General features: G+C 38.0%; 1 long non-coding RNA gene across 1 annotated transcript in view; it reads right to left on the bottom strand.

Moving 5' to 3' along the window:
- The window catches only part of LOC102165048, a 308358-nt gene that overhangs the window by 27102 nt on the left and 262141 nt on the right, over positions 1 to 19115 (bottom strand). The window contains exon 6 of the long non-coding RNA XR_307588.3: positions 9290 to 9464. This is a non-coding gene — a long non-coding RNA (uncharacterized LOC102165048). The remainder of the gene's footprint in view (positions 1 to 9289; positions 9465 to 19115) is intronic.

Genomic DNA, 19115 nt, shown 5'->3' with positions numbered 1-19115 from the left:
TTATTTTGTTCCAAGCACTTCTTTAAGCAATTTATATATATTTAATATTTTACTGTTCAGATAATCATATGTGTAGTTAGTATTACTATCCCTATCTTATAAAACTGGAGTCTAAAGCACAGAGAGAAGCCTTGTTCAAGATCGCACAGCAAAGTGGCTATAGTGGGCAGATGTCACTTTTTTTTGTCATCGTCTTATCCAATATCTTAAACTTAGGAAATGTTTTAAGAGGGATATAAAATGGTCTGATGATTAAATTTATATGCCAATTTGGCTAGGCTGTGGTACCCAGTTGTTCAGTCAAATGCTTGTCTGGATGTCACTGTGAAGGTATTTTTTTAGAGGTAATTGACATTTTAATCAGTAGACTCACACCACTCTCCATATTGTAAGTGAACTTCATCTATTTCTTGGAAGCCTTAAGGGCAAAGAAAGATTTCCCAAAGAAAGATTTCAGCTTTACAGCTGTAACATAGAAACTCTGCCCAAGTTTCTGGCCTACCTGGCTTCCCCTGTGGAATTCAGATTGAAGAATGCCACGTCAACTCTTACCTGAATTTCCAGGCTCAGCCTGCCCTACAAAGTTCAGACTTTCCAGCCCTCACAGTCACGTAGGCCAATTTCTTAAAATAAAATATCATAGTGGTTCTATTTCTCTGGAGAACCCCAATACAATTGGGAACAACAATTTTCTCTCCCATCCCTTAATACGTAAGGGCCCCAATCACAATGATGAAGGAAGACCTGAGAAAACACTCAGAGGGGCAGTAACATCAAGAATGTGCTGGTGGAACAAAAATAGACTCACAGACATAGAGAACAGACTTGTGGCTGTCGAGGGGGAGGGGGAGGGAGTGGGATGGACTGTGATTTGGGAGTTAGTAGTTGCAAACTATTACACAAGAGGGAGTGGGAGGGATCGGGAGCTTGGGCTTATCAGACACAACTTAGAATAGATTTACAAGGAGATCCTGCTGAATAGCATTGAGAACTTTGTCTAGATACTCATGTTGCAACAGAAGAAAGGGTGGGGGAAAAAATGTAATTGTAATGTATACATGTAAGGATAACCTGACCCCTTCGCTATACAGTGGGAAAATTTTAAAAATTATTAAAAAATAAATAAATAAAATAAAATAAAATAAAATGGATAAGCAATGAGGTCCTGCTGTATAACATAGGGAACTATATCCAATCTCTTGTGATAGACCATGATAGAAGATAATATGGGAAAAAGAATGTATATATATATATATATATATATATATATATATATATATACACATATATGTACGACTGGGTCACTCTGCTGTATAGCAGAAATTTATAGAACATTGTAAATCAACTATAATAAGAAACTTTTAATAAAAATAAAGTAAAAAAAAAAAAAAAGGAATGTGTTGGTGTAATATATCCAGTGGCAGTTGCACCAGTGGCAGCTTCCTCATCAGATTCTTCCTGGAATTTGACTTTGGCTGACTTCCCCACTGCCTGCCATCTCTCCCTTGGTTTTCTGCCCACTCTCTGAGACTAGCTTTCAAGCTTTAACATAGACTCTGTTATTCATTTTCCTTCATGCAATTTCTTTCAATGCTTAAGTAAGCCCAGTTGGTCTCTGCTTCTTGCAACCAGAGAACTCTGTCCAATAGTGGAGCAATGATATGAATCCAGGTGTCAAACTCCAATGCCTGCCCTTTTCACCCTGCTTCCTACCACATCAGAATTTCTGATTTGGAAAAGACCTTAGTTGTAAAGTCCAAATTTATGGAAAAGGAAAATAAGACACCAAAAACTGAATAAAAACAAAGACTCTAAAATTCAATGTGAATGGTGACTGAAAAATTATTATAGGTTACAAAGGATTATATAAAGTAAAAGAAAAAAAGGGGGATTATATAAAAAAAAAGTATACATATATGTCCTGTAAATCCCAGTATATATAAACTAGGAACTGAAGACACAAAGAGACAAACTAAGAATGAATTAAACATTCAAAAGATAAGCAGTCTCCTTATGTTTCAGGAAAAGGAGCACTTTACATACTCCACACACTCCCACAGAAGACAGACGGTTTTGTCCCAGGATACGTCAAATCAAAGAGGCTCTGCAGCTTTAAACCATAGGACACTGGCCACAAAGAAAGATGGGAATCTATTTAGAATAGATAAGCAATGAGGTCCTACTGTATAGCACAGGGAACTATATCCAATCTCTTGTGATGGAGAACATGATGGAGGACAATAGGAGAAAACGAATGTATGTATATATATTCTGGTGAAGTGACTGGGTCACTTTGCTGTACAGCAGAAATTGGCACAACATTGTAAATCAATTATACTTTTATATATATATATATATATATATAAAAGATGGGAACAAAGAGCTGCACTGGAAATAAAAGGGAATACCTGAGCATCTATAAACCAAACCCTGAGCCTGCCCACACCAACCACAGCTACTTTCCCCCCAGCTCATGTCGTTGAAATCCCTGGCAGCCAAATATATATTCTTCTGGCAAGAAACTAGAGAATTCCTCCTCAGGGATGCCTATAACCCAAGAGAAAGAACTATAGATGATGGCATCTGGGAGTACCCCCAGTAAAAGAGTAAAGCTTCTCCCCAATTCTGATGACATTAGAGGTTTAACAGTTGACAAGCCACCCTTATGTGCACAGCACTCCCAACCAGTATCTAAATGTAAACAGAAAGCCAAGGATCTTCAGGTATTTAAGAAAAGTCACTACAAAAAAGAGAAAGTTTAGACCTCAGTAATCCCAAAAGGGAACTCCCTTAAAAGATAAAGAGGGTATTTTAACCCTGGTGATTTCTGATGGAGAAATCCAGGAAATCTTAATATAAGTTAGATCACCAACATGATGATGGCAATTGACAGACTTGAGGGAGAGAATTTCCTAAGAATGATTTTATTTATTCAGGAGCAATTAACCCCAAGATGTCCATTTAAGTAACATCATCTGGATGAATTTCTGCCCTAGCTTCCCTTGAAAGAGCAAAGGAAGGCCAGTTCAGAAAAGTGAATGCTTGCCAGGGATTGCCATTCATATGAACAGGCTTCAGAAATGGAATTTATTTCTTAGGTCCAACAATCTACCACAAAAATTAAACAGGCATCCTACACACACACACACACACACACACACACACACAAAGGAAACTGAAGGACACACTCAAAACACAATAATATAGGGAGTTCCCATTGTGGGTCAGCAGTAACAAATCTGACTAGTATCCATGAGTATGTGAGTTCGACCCCTGGTCTTGCTCAGTGGGTTAAGGATCCAGTGTTGCCCTGAGTTGCAGTATAGGTCATAGACACAGCTCAGATCTGGCATTGCTGTGGGTGTGGTATAGGCCAGCAGCTGCAGCTCCAGCTCTAATTCGACCCCTGGCTTGGGAACTTCCATATGCCACAGGTGCGGCCCTAAAAAGCAAAAAAGAAAACAGAAACAATCATACAGGATCTCTTGCCAAAAGAGTGGCCTGCATGTTATTTCCTCAAAGTTTAGCCCCTGTCTAGTTTTGGGATATGAATCCCTCAAGCTGATAATAAATCTTCAGAAAAGCACTTTTACAAGTGAACCTATCAATCCAGGCAATTTAGGCTGAGGAATTTGTTTCTGATTTGGAATACGGTGGAAATGGACAAATATCTGTTCAGTCCCCATGGGATTTGGACTTTTGATACTATTTTACAGAGAATGGTTATAGATAATGTGTTATAAAGTGCATTGCAAAAACCTCTATAATGAAATATTTTAATAAGTTTCTTTTTATTTGACCCATTGCTAACTAAAAAGAAAAATCTAAAATGCCTCTCTTGCCTTCCTTTTTTTAAGGTATGAAAATGTATTATAGTAATGTTATTTTAAAAGACTACTTTTTTGAGCAGTTTTGGGTTTACAATAAAATTAAGAGAAAGTTACAGAAATGTACCACAAAACCCTTACACCCACACATGCATAGCCTCCTCCATAATCAACATCACTCACCAGAATGGTATACTTTTTACCAAGATGAACCTACATTTACATCATAATCACACAATTCACCTTAGGGTTCACTCTTGGTGTGGTACATACTACGGATTTGAACAAGTATATAAAGACATATATCCATCATTATAATACATGGATTATTTTCACTGCCCCCCAAATCCTCTGCAATCTGACTATCCAACTCCCCCCACCTCCTCACTCTTGGCGACCACCGATCCTTTTATTGCCTTGATAGTTTTGCTTTTTCCAGAATGTCATCTAGTTGGAATCATACAATATGTAGCTTCCTATACTGGTTTCTTTCACTGCATAATATGCATTTAGGTTTCCTCTGTGTTTTTCATGGCTTATTAGCCCACTTCTTTTTAGTACTGAATAATATTCCATTGTGTGGATGTACAACAGTTTATTTATCCATTTACCAACTGAAGAACACCTTGTTTGCTTCCAAGTTCTTGGCAATTATAAAGCTGGAAATTATGTAAGCATTCAGAAACAGATTTTTATGTGGACCTAAGTTTTCAACTCCTCTGAGTAAATACCAAGGAGTATGAATGCTAGATAATATGGTAAGAGTATGTTTAGTTTTGTCTTCTTTTCTCTAGCTTTTCCAATTTTTTTTTTTATTGTTAGGGAACCATGATATCTTTGATGCTAGTTTTAGGTAGCTCCAAGAACAAATCTATTTTATTATTAAGGTAAAAGTAATTTAATACAATTTTCCCTAGTAATTAGTTTTTGGTTTTAAGGGCAGCAATAAAAAAATCAGCAATTGAAATATGGGATAAACATTGATTTAAATCAGAAAATAATAAAGAATGGGCCAGTATTTCCACTTCTGTCCACATCATCACTTCCTACTTATCCCATCCCTCGACTCTGGCCAAAAGTCCTCAACTATTCCAACAACCCAATGTGTCTACTGTAAGCAGTGTTACCAAGGAAATGGAAAAGGGGAGAAGATGTCTGTTTCCATTTCCTTGACACTATGTAATTGGGAATATCCAAAGTTCTGTTTCCCTATTTTAAAAAACTAGGAGTAAGGAATGAATATCCTGTTGCTACTGACTTGAAACATGGCAAATAAAGTATAGTGAAGACATTTTATCTTTGTACTTATAACCACTCCCACTTTCTAAATTGGGAAACATTAAATTGAAGGTCCTTTTCCTCTGTAGCTAGTTGGATTGTGTTTAGGTGAAAGTGCCCAGGAGCAGAGGTGAGGAGGAGGAGTTGAGGAGAACTGAAAAGATCTTGGAGATCCTGGAGTAATTCAAGATGGGAGCTAGCAGGGCTGAAGCAGATGAGGCATGTAGACAACAGGACCTCAACCAAGGAGAGTGAGAAACCAGGAGAAATTTATTGTTGGGGATCATCAAATGCATTTTAAAATCTGAGTGCCTGAGGTGTACTTTGAAGTTACTCTCTTCTGCCTCACAAACACCCCCTTCATGAGTACTACCACACTTTTGCTAAAGCATGCTCCCCCATGAACAGGCGTGACTGAGTGAGAGACAGCGTGCATGCTCAAGCTAAGTTTGGTGTATGGGAATATACAAGGCAGAGAGATGCAGACAATGGAGAAAAAAAAGCCCAGAAGTAGAGAAGACACGAGGATATAAGCAGCTAGGAAGTCCACAAAACTGGAGAACACTTTGAACTTTGAAACAAGGATCAGAGAGATTCTGAGACAGCTCTGTTGAAAAAAAAAATTTCATTTAATCAAACAGATCAAATGCAATTTCTAGTTTGACATATTGAGCTTTTATCATCTCAAAGGACTAGACTCCCTTTTGTATTGGGAGGAAACTGGATGGAGCAAGGAACTGTTTTCAAACTAGGTGGCATTTATTCTTCTCCTATGGGACCACCTGAAGCACTGTTACTTTCTTTCCTTAAAAACTTGGCATCTTTAAGAAACTTATTTTTGTTGAAGCTGGGTATTTTGGAAGAGTTCTTAATAGAACTTAAGAAACACATTTTTTTGTTTGCATCTTGTTCATGCTCTCCTGTATTTGAAAAAAAAAAGTATTTATTTCTGTTTTGTTATATCCATGTAGATAATTCTTTTTCCTTGTAAATGCTTTATTTACTTCCTCTGTCTCAATGAAGCTGAAGCTCCATCTTTCCTCCCTTTTTGATTTTTGAAAGTTTGCCTTTAAAAAATAGATTACTGTTTCCCCTGAAGAGGAAAAAAAATAGTTCTTTTCATTAGGTTATTATTCACCCTTTATGTCTGCTTTTCTTCTCTCCTGTCAGTACATTCTATTAAAAAAAATCTTGTTCAATAACTAGCTAGCTGAGTTCATTTTCACATAAATTTATTCATATTACAGCAGCTACTTGGCAAAGAACTCTACAAAATTCACTGACCTTGAAAACCGGATAGGTATGAGAGGTGCTCTAACACTACATACCAAATAGAGGAATATTTACAGCATGATGGTTATTAGATATTGGAGGTTTCAGTCTGCAAAACAGTACCATAACTGTTTATTAAGAACACCAACCTTATTTCCTTTCGACCATGGGCTTATTATTTTGATGACAACCTGCCAGTACTCATTTGCTTCAAGATTGGTGTGTGTTGCCCAGTAACTTGGGCAAAGGCTCCCAAACAGACTGCCTCAGTCATTATGATCCAAATGGCTGAGCACAAATGAATGGGTGAGGAAGGAAGGGACCTTACTCTATGTCACAGAGTCACTCAGCCTGGCCAAATAAAAGAGACAGACAGGTGAGCAATCATATGACTGTTTGAGCATTCCCATTTTCTTCATTTGATAATATCACCTCTTAAAATCTCTTCCAAGCACTTATCCTGTGCATCACACTTCTAATATCTAAGATGATTTTAAAGAAAAAGAAAACATACTTTAAAGTAAGAAAGTGAAGGCAATGCAGAAACCTTGTGGTCAAGCCAATTTATGTATCCAGGATAAAAGAAACAATACTATCTTTATCATTTCTGTGTTCTTCACTGGAGCCACCATTCTTTCTGAGAAAAACAATAACTACCCTTTATCCCACAGAAATGTAGAAGGAAAAAAGTCACCTGAAATTCTACGACCCTGCAATGACCACTATTAACATTTTAGTGACTATTTTTATAATACCTCCATGGGTACACACCTATAATTTTAAGTAAACATGCTGATACCCCAACAAAATGTCCTTATCATGGACAGCTGACCTTTCTTTTCTCTCTCTCATGCATATCTCTCATCCAACAACTAACGTGTATTTTTCTCCATGTACACATTTGCACATGTGGCATACACATTCATGACCCAATTACAGTTCAGTAAACATGGTGAGGAGAAATTAAGAGTTTAATGTGAGCCAATTCTCATATTTGTCTTTGCCCTATACCCTCTCCCCACTAACTCATGTCCAGATTCTTAGGAGCAAGAGATGAAATTAAAATCCTAAAGAAATACTTCCCTTAAAATCCTACCAAACCCAGGACTCAGGCAGTGCTACTTTATTTTTTTATTTTTTATTTTTTTTGTCTTTTTGCTATTTCTTGGGCTGCTCCTGCGGCATGTGGAGGTTCCCAGGCTAGGGGTCCAATCGGAGCTGTAGCCACCGGCCTACGCCAGAGCCATAGCAACGCTGGATCCGAGCCGCGTCTGCAACCTACACCACAGCTCACGGCAACGCCGGATCGTCAACCCACTGAGCAAGGGCAGGGACCGAACCCGCAACCTCATGGTTCCTAGTCGGATTTGTTAACCACTGCGCCACGACGGGAACTCCTGGCAGTGCTACTTTAGAAAGCCTCCAACAGAAGGGAGGTTTTGCACCTCAGACCACCATGCAGCTCTGGGCAAGTCAAGGCCACAGTGTCGATGGGAGACTCTGGAGGAAGGGATGTGCACAGCGCTGCCTGATGAAATCCATCAAAAGAATGTGAAAAACTCTACGAAAGGAAAGCTCCTTAACTAGTAGAGGGACAAGAGACAATTTGGTAAAATGAGTTAAAGCACAGATACTAGAATCAGAGTGTGTGGGTTTGAATCATCTACCAGCTGGTAAATTGCTTTACTCCTCCTTACCTCAGTTTCCTCTTCTACAAAAAGGTAGCAATTAATAGTACCTCCCCCATAGAATGCATTAATTTTCTAGGGCTGCCATAACAATGTACCAAAAACTGGATGGCATAAACAATAGAAATGTATTGTCTTATAGTTCTGGAGGCTAGAAGTCCAAAGCCAAGGTGTTGGCAGTGTTGGTTCCTTCTGGGAGCTGTGAGGGAGAATGTGGCCTATGCCTCCCTCCTAGCTTCTGGTGGTTTGCTAGCTATCAGTGGCTTGTGGATGTGCCACTCCAATCTCTGTCTCTGTCTTCACATGGGTGTTCTCCCTGTATGTCTCACAACCTCTTCCTCTGTGCATGTCTGTTCCTGTGGGCAAATTTCACCTTTTCATAAGGACACTGGTCACATCAAGATTAGAGCCCATCCTAATGACCTCACTTTAATTTGTTTACTTCTGTAAAAACCCTATTTCCAGGAGGGAGTTCCTATTGTGGCTCAGTAGGTTAAGAATCCAACTGGTATCTATGAGGATGTGGGTTCGACCCCTGGCTTCGTTCAGTGAGTTAAGGATCCTGCGTTGCTGCAAGCCATGGCACAGGTTGCAGATGTGTCTCAGATCTGGCATTGCTGTGGCTGTGGTGTAGGTGGCAGCTGCAGCTTGATTCAACCCCTAGCCTGAGAACCTCCATATGCCACAGGTCCAGCCTTGACAAGAAAAAAAAAAAAAAAAAAAAAGAAAAAAAAAAAACTATTTCCAAATGAGGTCACATTCTGAGGTACTAGGGTTAGAACATCAAAAATGCTTTTTGGGGAGGACACAATTCAATCCACAACACAGGGTTCTTGTGAGAAGTGACTCGGTAAATGTGCATAAGTGATTAACATATTGCCTGGCATATAATAACCACTACACAACCATTAGCTAGTACTCAGAGCAGTAGTATGTTTTGTATAAATTAAGAGCCAGTATATTTAGTGAATGTACCTGGCAAGAGAAGCAGCTTGGTATTGGCCATGTTGAAACTGGATGATTTATAAATTCATTCGAGATAGCTAGAAACTGAAGCCTTAGAGGAGTGAAAAGAGAGGAAGTAAGTCCTGAGAGAGCAAGTGAAAGCAAAAGCCAGCAGAAACTGGTCTAAAAGATTCAGGTGACACACACACCAAAAAAAAAAAAAAATACACACACACACACACACACACACACACACAATTTTAAAATCCCTGAACTGACCTTTACTTGCACAGGAAATCGATTCAGTAGCCACTCCAGTGTATTCTCCACCAGTTACTTCATAGAAATCCATGTAGAGGTTCCTGGCTTTCTCCCGATTCACATCTTACCCCAGAAGGTCAAGGGCTGGCAGAAAATCAAGAATGTGCAGTCAGGAGTGCCCAGGGAGCTTGATCTATATATAAAGCAGAAAGCCAACATATTCACTTTAAATTAGAATCATAGCCATTGGTGAGGCAAATATTTACACACTTCTGAGCCCTCCACTGTCTCACTGAAAGCAAGGCATGTGGAAAGTGAGGTAGACTGAAGTTATCGTTATCACTTGCACTGATAAGAGCAAATAGGAGGGGTTAGTTCTGTGGTTTAAGTAGTGAATGGCAGCAGGTTCAGAGAGAATGCTTCATCTGTCTCTGTAATAAAGCTATAAGTGCTCAGGGACCAGGAGACTAGTCCCATGGGAGTCTTTCAGATCTCTGTCTTTCCTGTGTGCAATCCCTCCACAGTGACTCAGACGCCCTCCTTGCCATCTCCACACCACCCTCCTACCAACCCACAGACACATTCTTTACGTGAGCAGCAAGATAATATTTTGAATTTTTTTTTTTTTTTTTTTGGTCTTTTGAGGGTGGCACCCTCATCATATGGAGCTTCCCAGGCTAGGGGGATAATCAGAGCTACAGCTGCTGCCAGATCTGAGCCGTGTCTGTGTGCGACCTATGCAACAGCTCACGGGCAACACTGGATCCCTAACCCACTGAGTGAAGCCAGGGATTGAACCTGCAAACTCATGGTTCCTAGTTGGATTCATTTTCACTGCGCCACAATGGGAACACCAATATTTTGAAATGTTAATGAATGAATTTTCCTCCAACATCCTCTGGTATCCATTAAACCTTCCTCCCTTTGGGAACTTAGGTATTCCATACTTAGTGCCTCTAGAGATGGGATGACAGAGCAGAAAGCCAAAGAAAAGGCATTTTCTTGGGGTTGAGTTGCAATAGTTTAGGCTCTGTGGGGAGAAGGAAGAATCCTGCCAAGACAAGAGATTGATAAGAACATAATGCTGTAAGAACAGGACTTCCTGTCCCAGACACTAGATAAGTTGCCTGGTCTCCAGGTAAGAGAAGAGCCAGAGTTGGAAATGTAAGCTGTTGTACCACTATGGAAACCAGTATGGAGGATCCTGAAAAAAACAAAAAATAAAACTGCCATATGATCCAGCCATCTCACTCCTGCGAATATATACAGAGAAAAAGATAATTCAAAAAATACATGCACTACTGTGAATAGTCATTGTAGTACTATTCACAATAGCCAAGACATGGAAACAACCTAAATGTCCATTGATAGATAATGGATTAAGAAGATGTGGTACAAATATGCAATGGAATACAACTCAGCCATAAAAAACAATGAAATAATGCCATTTGCAGCAACATGGATAGACCTAGACACTATCATAGGAAGTGAGGTCGGTCAGAAAGAGAAAGACAAATACCATGTGATATCATTTATACATGGAATCTAAGCTATGACACAAATGAACTTAATCTACAAAACAGAAATAGATTCACAGACATGTGGTTGCCAAGGGGGAGGGTAGGGAGGGGACGGATTGATTGGAAGTTTGAGATTAGAAGATGCAAACTATTATATAGAGAGAGTGGATAAACAACTAGGACCTACTATATAGCACAGGGAAATATATTCAATATCCTGTAATAACTCATAATGGAAAGAACATGAAAAAGAATATAGATGTATACCTGAATCACTTTGCTGTACTGGAGAAATTAACACTACATGGAAATTAACTATATTTCAATTTTAAAAAAAGAGGAGCCAGAGTATTAATGTGCAAGATATTAGATGCTGGTCTGTCCCCAAACAAAGGTGCCTTAGGCCTCTTCCTGTCTCTCTGGATAAAGAGAGGGAGGTAGATATGTGAACAAATTGAAATTAAATTTCTACCATTTGGGAAAAATAGGAGCTCAAGTCAGAATGCAAACAGACTTACAGGAAAACAATGCTTTGTATTAGGTGCGAACATGAGTTTATAAACAGTTTCTTGCTACGCACTAAATACTGTCAATCAAATAATAATCTAGTGTCCTTCTGTCCAGAAGCCATTGTGACTTTGCTCTGATCCATTAGTTTTCATTTGCAGTTGAAAGCTCAGAAAACAAATTTATTTCCCCTATTTTTTTCTTAATTTCCCATCAACCACAATATGTTGCCTGTTTCATAATATAATAAATACTGGTTTAACTATTGGGACATCCAAACAGAATAGTTGAAATTGGAACAATGTCAGATAATACATTATTTTTCATATTCCATACAAATATAAAACATGATAAAACAAATATTACTTGAATGCACACATTTTTAAATTCAGAAATTTGCTCATGGTTTTTGCATTTCAATTTACAAACATGTATCTATAGAGTATCTATACAACTTTTGTTTGTGATGCTAAATTAACAACCAAAATACTGAGTTTCCAGAAGTTTTACATTTAGAAGTTTTATATTTCTAATTCAGCTTCAATTAAACATTCCATTCCAGAAAAAAAGAACAGACTCCTGTGCAATGCATTCTTTGGCAAAATGTTTTCAAAATATAGGGAGAATATTTAGCATTTATATTCAGTCCCAATTTTGAAATTTTAATCACATTTGTTTTAAGCACAAGGTCACTTATTTTTTAAGAGGCCTCCCCTCTTGAAACTTTTAAATGGTTCACTCAGTCATCTTCAATAACCTGAGAATAATTAAGAGAGAAATGCACATATCGTCCCAGCTGCTACCTCTTCCTACCCTCAATGCCCCCAAACACACACATACACACCAATTTAGTATGCACAACACAAAAATAAGCCAAGACTGAAAGGTTAAGAAATGTACTATTGATCAAAAGTCAAAATTTTTTAGCTGAGAAGAGATTTTCAGAATGTGACAGAAGACTCTAAAAATAGGAAATTTACTTCACAAGCTAAGCTGTAGCACAGGTCCCACATTACACGGAGTTCTCAGAGTAGAATCATAAAGTTAACCGAAAAGTTTTAAATTGCCACCCAAGAAGCGAGAATGTAGGAACAGTGGGATCCGATGATTTGAAATCATGGCGAAAATTCTCCTGGTCTACACAGCTCATTTTCCTTTAGGTATTTTTGGAAAGACTACAATACCAGCTTCCCTATTGCCTCAACATGTGAAATACATTTTTTAAAAAAAGAGAAGGGGGAGGCTGGCCTTAAGGATAAAGGAGTGTTTTATTGTTTAAGGAAAAAATTCCCTGTGGAGTTCATAGAGAAGCAAAGTCAAAAATGAAAAAAACAAACAAACAAACAAAACAAAAAACAGGAGGGAGGGTCAGAAGAGAAGAGGGGAAATAATATCTTTCTATTCTTTCTAATGCATTATTCTTCCTCCAGGGAGATGGATATAGATACTTTTTTCGTCTAAAAATCAGATTTTTCTTCACTTTGGCAGGAGACAGAATTGGTTTGTGAACACTTTGTGCTGTAAAACTTTGCCTGGAGCTGAGTTTCTGTAGTACAGAAGGGTCATGACAAATGTAGATACAAAAAGAACGAAAAAGAAAAAGAAGAACTATGTATTTGGCAGTGATGATATAACAAAAATGCTTTCCCATTTGAATGGGGTCTCAGCTAAATGGCTGAAATCTAAAACTAGCACATCCCTTCCACACTGAAGGTCTTAGAGAACCTGATAAATACACAGGCGCCCTGCATCTAAACAATACATTCATTGTGTAGAACATACTAGTTAAATATTCTGTCCTCCAGTTAAGGTGCTCTGACATACTTCTCCAAATGTGCCTTAAAAGTACTGGCAGTTTTAACTATCCAGTGCTTGTGTGCTTTGATTATTTCCCTTCCTCTCTCCATTTAGGGTAACCAAAATGGTCCCTATATCAAGATTAAGACGTGATAACATATGCTTAAGAGAGTGTTTGAAAAAAAAAAATCAAACGTAGTTTTTTAGTTTTTACTTTACAAAGACTGAAAAAATAACAGTTCACATTTCAACATCATCTCATTTGCTCCTCACACTGAGCCTATAAGCCAGGGGGAATGGATATTTGTAGCAAGAAAGAACCCTGAGTTATTAACCTAGGATTGATTCTACCCTATGACCTCACTTTCATCATTGCAGTACCAGAAAACTCTTTTTGTGTACTGAGAATATAAAGGCCACCTGAGTTTCTAAATAGACAACGTTTTTAGTTTACAAAAAACTGAGCTCTTTAGCTTCAATAGGCAGAGTCTGGCATACATCATAAGTCATCAAAGAGATGCAAATTAAAATCACAATGAGACATGACTACATACCGTATGCAACTGCTAAAATTTAAGACTACCAACATCAAAAGTTGAAAAAGAGAAGTAGCCAAGTTTTTATGTTTAAATAAATCATTCCTTCTATGTCACTTTATCTATGTTAGCAATGAATTAGCATTTTCCATCAAATTTGAAGTACAGTTTCCATTGTTAGTATACCAAATATATGCTAAATAAGACCTTAGCAACCTTTATAAAAATAAATCTACTTTAATATTACATCTCTAAAATTAAAAAAATATGACCACACTAAAATTTCCTGTGTGCTGCATGTAGAGAATGCATAAATGATTTTTTAAAAAGCTAAAGGGGTGATGGATAAGGTAATGAAGCAAAAGACTGAAAGCCTGGAAAATTTTTTCATGCTTTGTTGAAAGTGTCTATATTAAGTTGAGTATTGTATTTTGTGTCATTCGAAAGGATATATGTCCATGGAAACGGCCAATAAAATGTTTTTTAATAAAAGACATTAAAATGTTCTAGGCAATGGTTTTGAATTGCCAGGTGATTAAAGCCCTTACATGAAAAAAAAAAGTTGAAGAAGATAGAGCACACTGGGTGTAAAATTGTACAACTACTATGGAAAAATCTCTGGAAGTTTCTTATAAAACTAAACTAACTTTGCCCATCAATTTCCCTCCTGCTCTTTTGTCTAAGAAAATGAGAACATATGTTCACAAAAAGACCTGTACAAAAATGTTCACATCAGTTATACCAAAATGTGGAAACAGCCTAGGTATCCACTTACTGGGAAATGAACAAATAAATGTCATATATTCATGTAATGGAATATTACTAACAAACTATTGACAGAAGCAAGAACATGATGAACCTCAAAAACATGCTGAGAGAAGGAAGCCTTACATAATGGGGTGCATAATACATAGTTTCATTTACATGAAGTTCCAGAAGAGGCAAAAAGTAAGAATCATGGTAACCTGGATGAGGAGGGAGGGTTTACTGAGAAGAAATAGATAAAACTTCCTGGAGTGATAGGTATGGATGGCACACATTAAAGCATTTCTTGGAAGTCACAAAAATAACATTTGTTCATTTCACTGTATGTTAATCTTACCTCAAAATAAAAAAGAACCATCCACAAATACGAACTCTTATTGGTGATACGCATGCTAAAGTGTTAGGACATAAAGGTACTGGTGTACATTTCAAAGGTATAAAAGGTTTAAAAAGATGAACTGATGGATGAAGAATGGATGGATGGTGTATTGGTTTCTTATTACTGCTGTAAGACATTTAGTGGTTTAAAACAACACAAATCTATTATCTTACTGGGGATCAGAAGTCTGGTATGAATTTCACGGGGGTATAATCAAGGTATGAGCAGGACTGTGCTCATTCTGGAGGCCCTGGGAAAGAAGCCATTCTCTTGCCTTCTCCAGCTTCTAAGGGCTGTCCACATTCCTTGGCTCATGGGCTCCTTCATCTTCATAGCCAGCAGCACAGCATCTTCAAATATCTGACACTGCTTTCACTGTCACTTTGTCTTCTCTGACTTCTCTAAGTGTCCTTATGATTACAGTGAACCCAACTGGATAACACAGGATAATCTCCCCATCTCAAGTTTTTTTTAACAAAATCACATCTATAGGAGTTCCCATCATGGCTCAGCAGTAACAAACCCAACTAGTATTGTTAGTACGACTAGTGAGGACTCGGGTTTGATTCCTGGCCCCATTCAGTAGGTTAAGATCCCACATTGCTGTGAGCGGCAGTATAGGTCAGCAGCTGCAGCTCTGATTAGACCCCTAGCCTGGGAACTTCCACATGCTGTGGGTATGGCCCTAAAAAGGCAAACAAACAAAAAAATCACATCTATAAAGTCTCTTTTGCTATGTTAGATAACATATTCACAGGTTTCAGGGACTGGACCGTGACATCTTTGGGCAAACCAGTATTCCTCCTATCACAGAGGAGTAGAGAAATAGATAGATATTTGACAAAGCAAGTAGAGTAAAATGTCAGTTACAGAATCTGAGTGGTAAGTAAATCAGTGTTCAGTGTGAAATCCTTTTCATTAGTCTGTTATAAATGTCCATAATCAAATATTGGAGAAAAGTCAACTCCAACCATGAAGAGTAGTTTGGCAAATCCTTTCTGTGTCCACGGAAGGTGCCAAGAGAGTGTGTGGATCCAAAGGGACCTCATGGTCAAGGTGAGAAGGAAGTGAGCACAGATGCCAGAGTGGACTAAGAATTAGAGTGGAGGCAGGTCAAAGCTGTGGAAATTTTGAGTGAAAGTTGCTGTGTGCCCTCAACCAAGGACACACAGGAAGAGCTAACACCTCACCCAAAGCCAGCAGCTGCATCCTCCCGGCACTCCTCATAAGACCTAAGTGCACATAAGCAACACCCACCCTACCACCCATTCTGGGAAGAGGAGGAGGAAACTTAATACCCTAAGTTCACCGTTTATAAGCATAAAATGAGAGACAATACCAAAGTACTCAAGTGTCAGGATTAAATTTTCTCAACCAAGTGGTCCTGGACCTTAAAAGGGAAAGTAATTTTTTAATAGGAAAAAAAAAAAAAGGATAGTCTATGCAATCCTGAATCTATAGTTCATAAAATTCCTATTTTGACCATTCATGCTCATTCTATAGAGAAAGAAACTAAGGTGCAGAAAGGGAAACTTTTCAAGTTCAGGGTCCTTCTCAGGAGAAAGGGGTGAAGAAAGCTGGTGAAAAAGGAGCAGAAGAGAGATTGAAAATAAAGTTTTACTAATGCAAAATAAACCAACATGGTCTAAGAAAGAAGTACTCTGGGAAATTTTCTAATTTAGTTTTTTTCAATATGAGATTTTATATTTATTCTGAATATTCAAAAATTATGACTGCACGAAATTCTCCTAAAATTCCATTAAAAGGAAATTTCCTGAAATAAAACATGACTGCCTTATATTAACAGTGGCCCAAGAGCCTTTCAAATAAATTCTATACCTTTCCTGATACAAGGAAGAAATGATACATACCAGAATGTATTGGAATATCATCCAATATTCAAAATACATAACACTCACTATGGCAGGAGAATGCACCAATCAAAAGACACAATTAGAGTTCCTGTCATGGCTTAGCAGAAACGAATCTGACTAGCATCCATGAGGACACAGGTTATTTTCATCCTCCATCACTAGAAGACATGTATATGAACTGATTCTTACTAAGTCAGTGGGCACACATTCAAAAAATAAGGTAATATGAAATAATTAGAAATTAATCATAATACTTAAACCATTTAATCTAGTTTTCCATTTAAACACTCTTCTATACTAATCATAAGGAAATGTGCATAATTAGGAAGAAAATTTGGGGGAAAACTATATGTTGGTATAAAATACTCATGTTTTAATGCTGTCTTGTACTTAGCCCACAATCAGGAGATCAATTAATAGGTGTTCAGGAGTTCCTGTCATGGCTCAGCCACAATGCACCCAACTAGTATCCATGAAGAAGGAAGTTTGATCCCTGGCCTCACTCAGTGGGTTAAGGGTCTGGAGTTGCCAAGAGTTGTGGTGTAGGTGGAAGAGGCATCTTTAATCTTGCACTGCTGTGGCTGTGGCATAGGCCAGTGGCTATAGCTCTGATTTGACCCCTAGCCTGGGAACCTCCATGTGCCACAGGTATGGCCATTCAAAAAAAAGGACAAATAAATAAATAGGTGTTTAATAAAAACTCTTGAAGAATGAAAAAAGTGAATTAACCAAAATACGAATTTGTTTTTAATGCCTCAAATGAAGTCATGTAATGTACTAAATACATTCACCTTGAGAAAAACTTTTCATGGCAGCAAGGGTGCATCTTTCAAACAGATCCAAATGGGAGGTAGATAGGAAACATAGTTTTTCCTGGAATGGAATAAGCTTAAAATGTAAGAAGATTAAGTTCATTCATGCACAGAAAGTTGATTAGCCTTCTGAGACTGCTGAAAATCTCTCCAGCATGAAAAAAGAAAATGTAAAAATAAGAAGTTTCCATACAGGAATATTCCTGAGATGGAATGTCTAGAAGATAATCACTGGTTTGCAGCCTGGGAAAAGAAACAGCTATGCCATTATTTATAAAGCTAAGTAGGATCATGATGCTTCTGCATTTAGTACTTAACAAAACACAACAGCTGCCAAACATATTAACCCACTTCATTAGGTATTAAGTTAATGAAGTTATAAAATTGAATGACCTTTGTTACCACGATGTCAAGGTTCTGGTACAGGAGGATAATAAATACCTAGGGGTATCTTAGGTTTCAAAAGAAAAGCCTACTCACCTATTATCATCCACTAAACTGCTCTGCTTATGTTTTGAGGGAAGTAAAAAAAAACCAAGAGTGAAATAAAACCTATGGCCCTGCATTACTTTTCCACACTTTTAACACCGTATTCCCCTCCCAATATGGGACAGGATTTATACCAATGGTATACAATGTAGAGTTTTCATTCACAGTTTTTTTAATTCTTTTTAAAATTTTTTAATACTTATTTCCCCAATACATTTTTTTTCTACTGTATAGCATGGTGACCCAGTTACACATACATGTACACATTCTATTTTCATACATTACCATGCTCCATCATAAGTGATTAGACATAGTTTCCAGTGCTACACAGCAGGATCTCATTGCTAATCCATTCCAAAGGCAATAGTTTGTATCTATTGACCCCAAGCTTCCCAACCACCCCACTCCCTCCCCCTCCCCCTTGGCAACCTCAAGTCTATTCTCCAAGTCCATGATTTTCTTTTCTGTGGAAAGGTTCATTTGTGTCATATATTAGATTCCAGACATAAGTGATATCATATGGTATTTGTCTTTCTCTTTCTGACTTACTTCACTCAGCATTAGAGTCTCTAGTTCCATCCATGTTGCTGCAAATGGCATTATTTTGTTCTTTTTTATGGCTGGGTAGTATTCCATTGTGTATCTATACCACATCTTTCTAATCCAGTCATCTGTCGATGGACATTTGGGTTGTTTCCACGTCTTGGCTATTGTGAATAGTGCTGCAATGAACATGCGGGTGCATGTGACTTTTTCAAGGAAAGTTTCATCTGAATATATGCCCAAGAATGGGATGGCTGGGTCATATGGTAATTCCATGTATAGATTTCTAAGGTATCTCCATACTGAGCTCCATAGTGGTTGTGCCAGCTTATATTCCCACCAACAGTGCAGGAGGGTTCCCTTTTCTCCACACCCCCTCCAGCACTTGTTGTTTGTGGACTTATTAATGATGGCCATTCTGACTGGTGTGAGGTGGTACCTCATAGTAGCTTTGATTTGTATTTCTCTAATAATCAGGGATGTTGAGCATTTTTTCACATGCTTGTTGGCCATCTGCACATCCTTCTTGGAAAAATGTCAATTCAGGTATTTGGCCCATTTTTCCATTGGGTTGTTGGCTTTTCTGCTGTTAAGTTGTATAAGTTGCTTGTATATCCTAGAG

Source organism: Sus scrofa, chromosome 14, assembly GCF_000003025.6.
Source record: "Sus scrofa isolate TJ Tabasco breed Duroc chromosome 14, Sscrofa11.1, whole genome shotgun sequence".
NCBI classification, from domain to species: Eukaryota; Metazoa; Chordata; class Mammalia; order Artiodactyla; family Suidae; genus Sus; species Sus scrofa.
The sequence above is the reverse complement of the archived record's forward strand: the minus strand, read 5'-3'. Positions and strand labels throughout refer to the sequence as shown.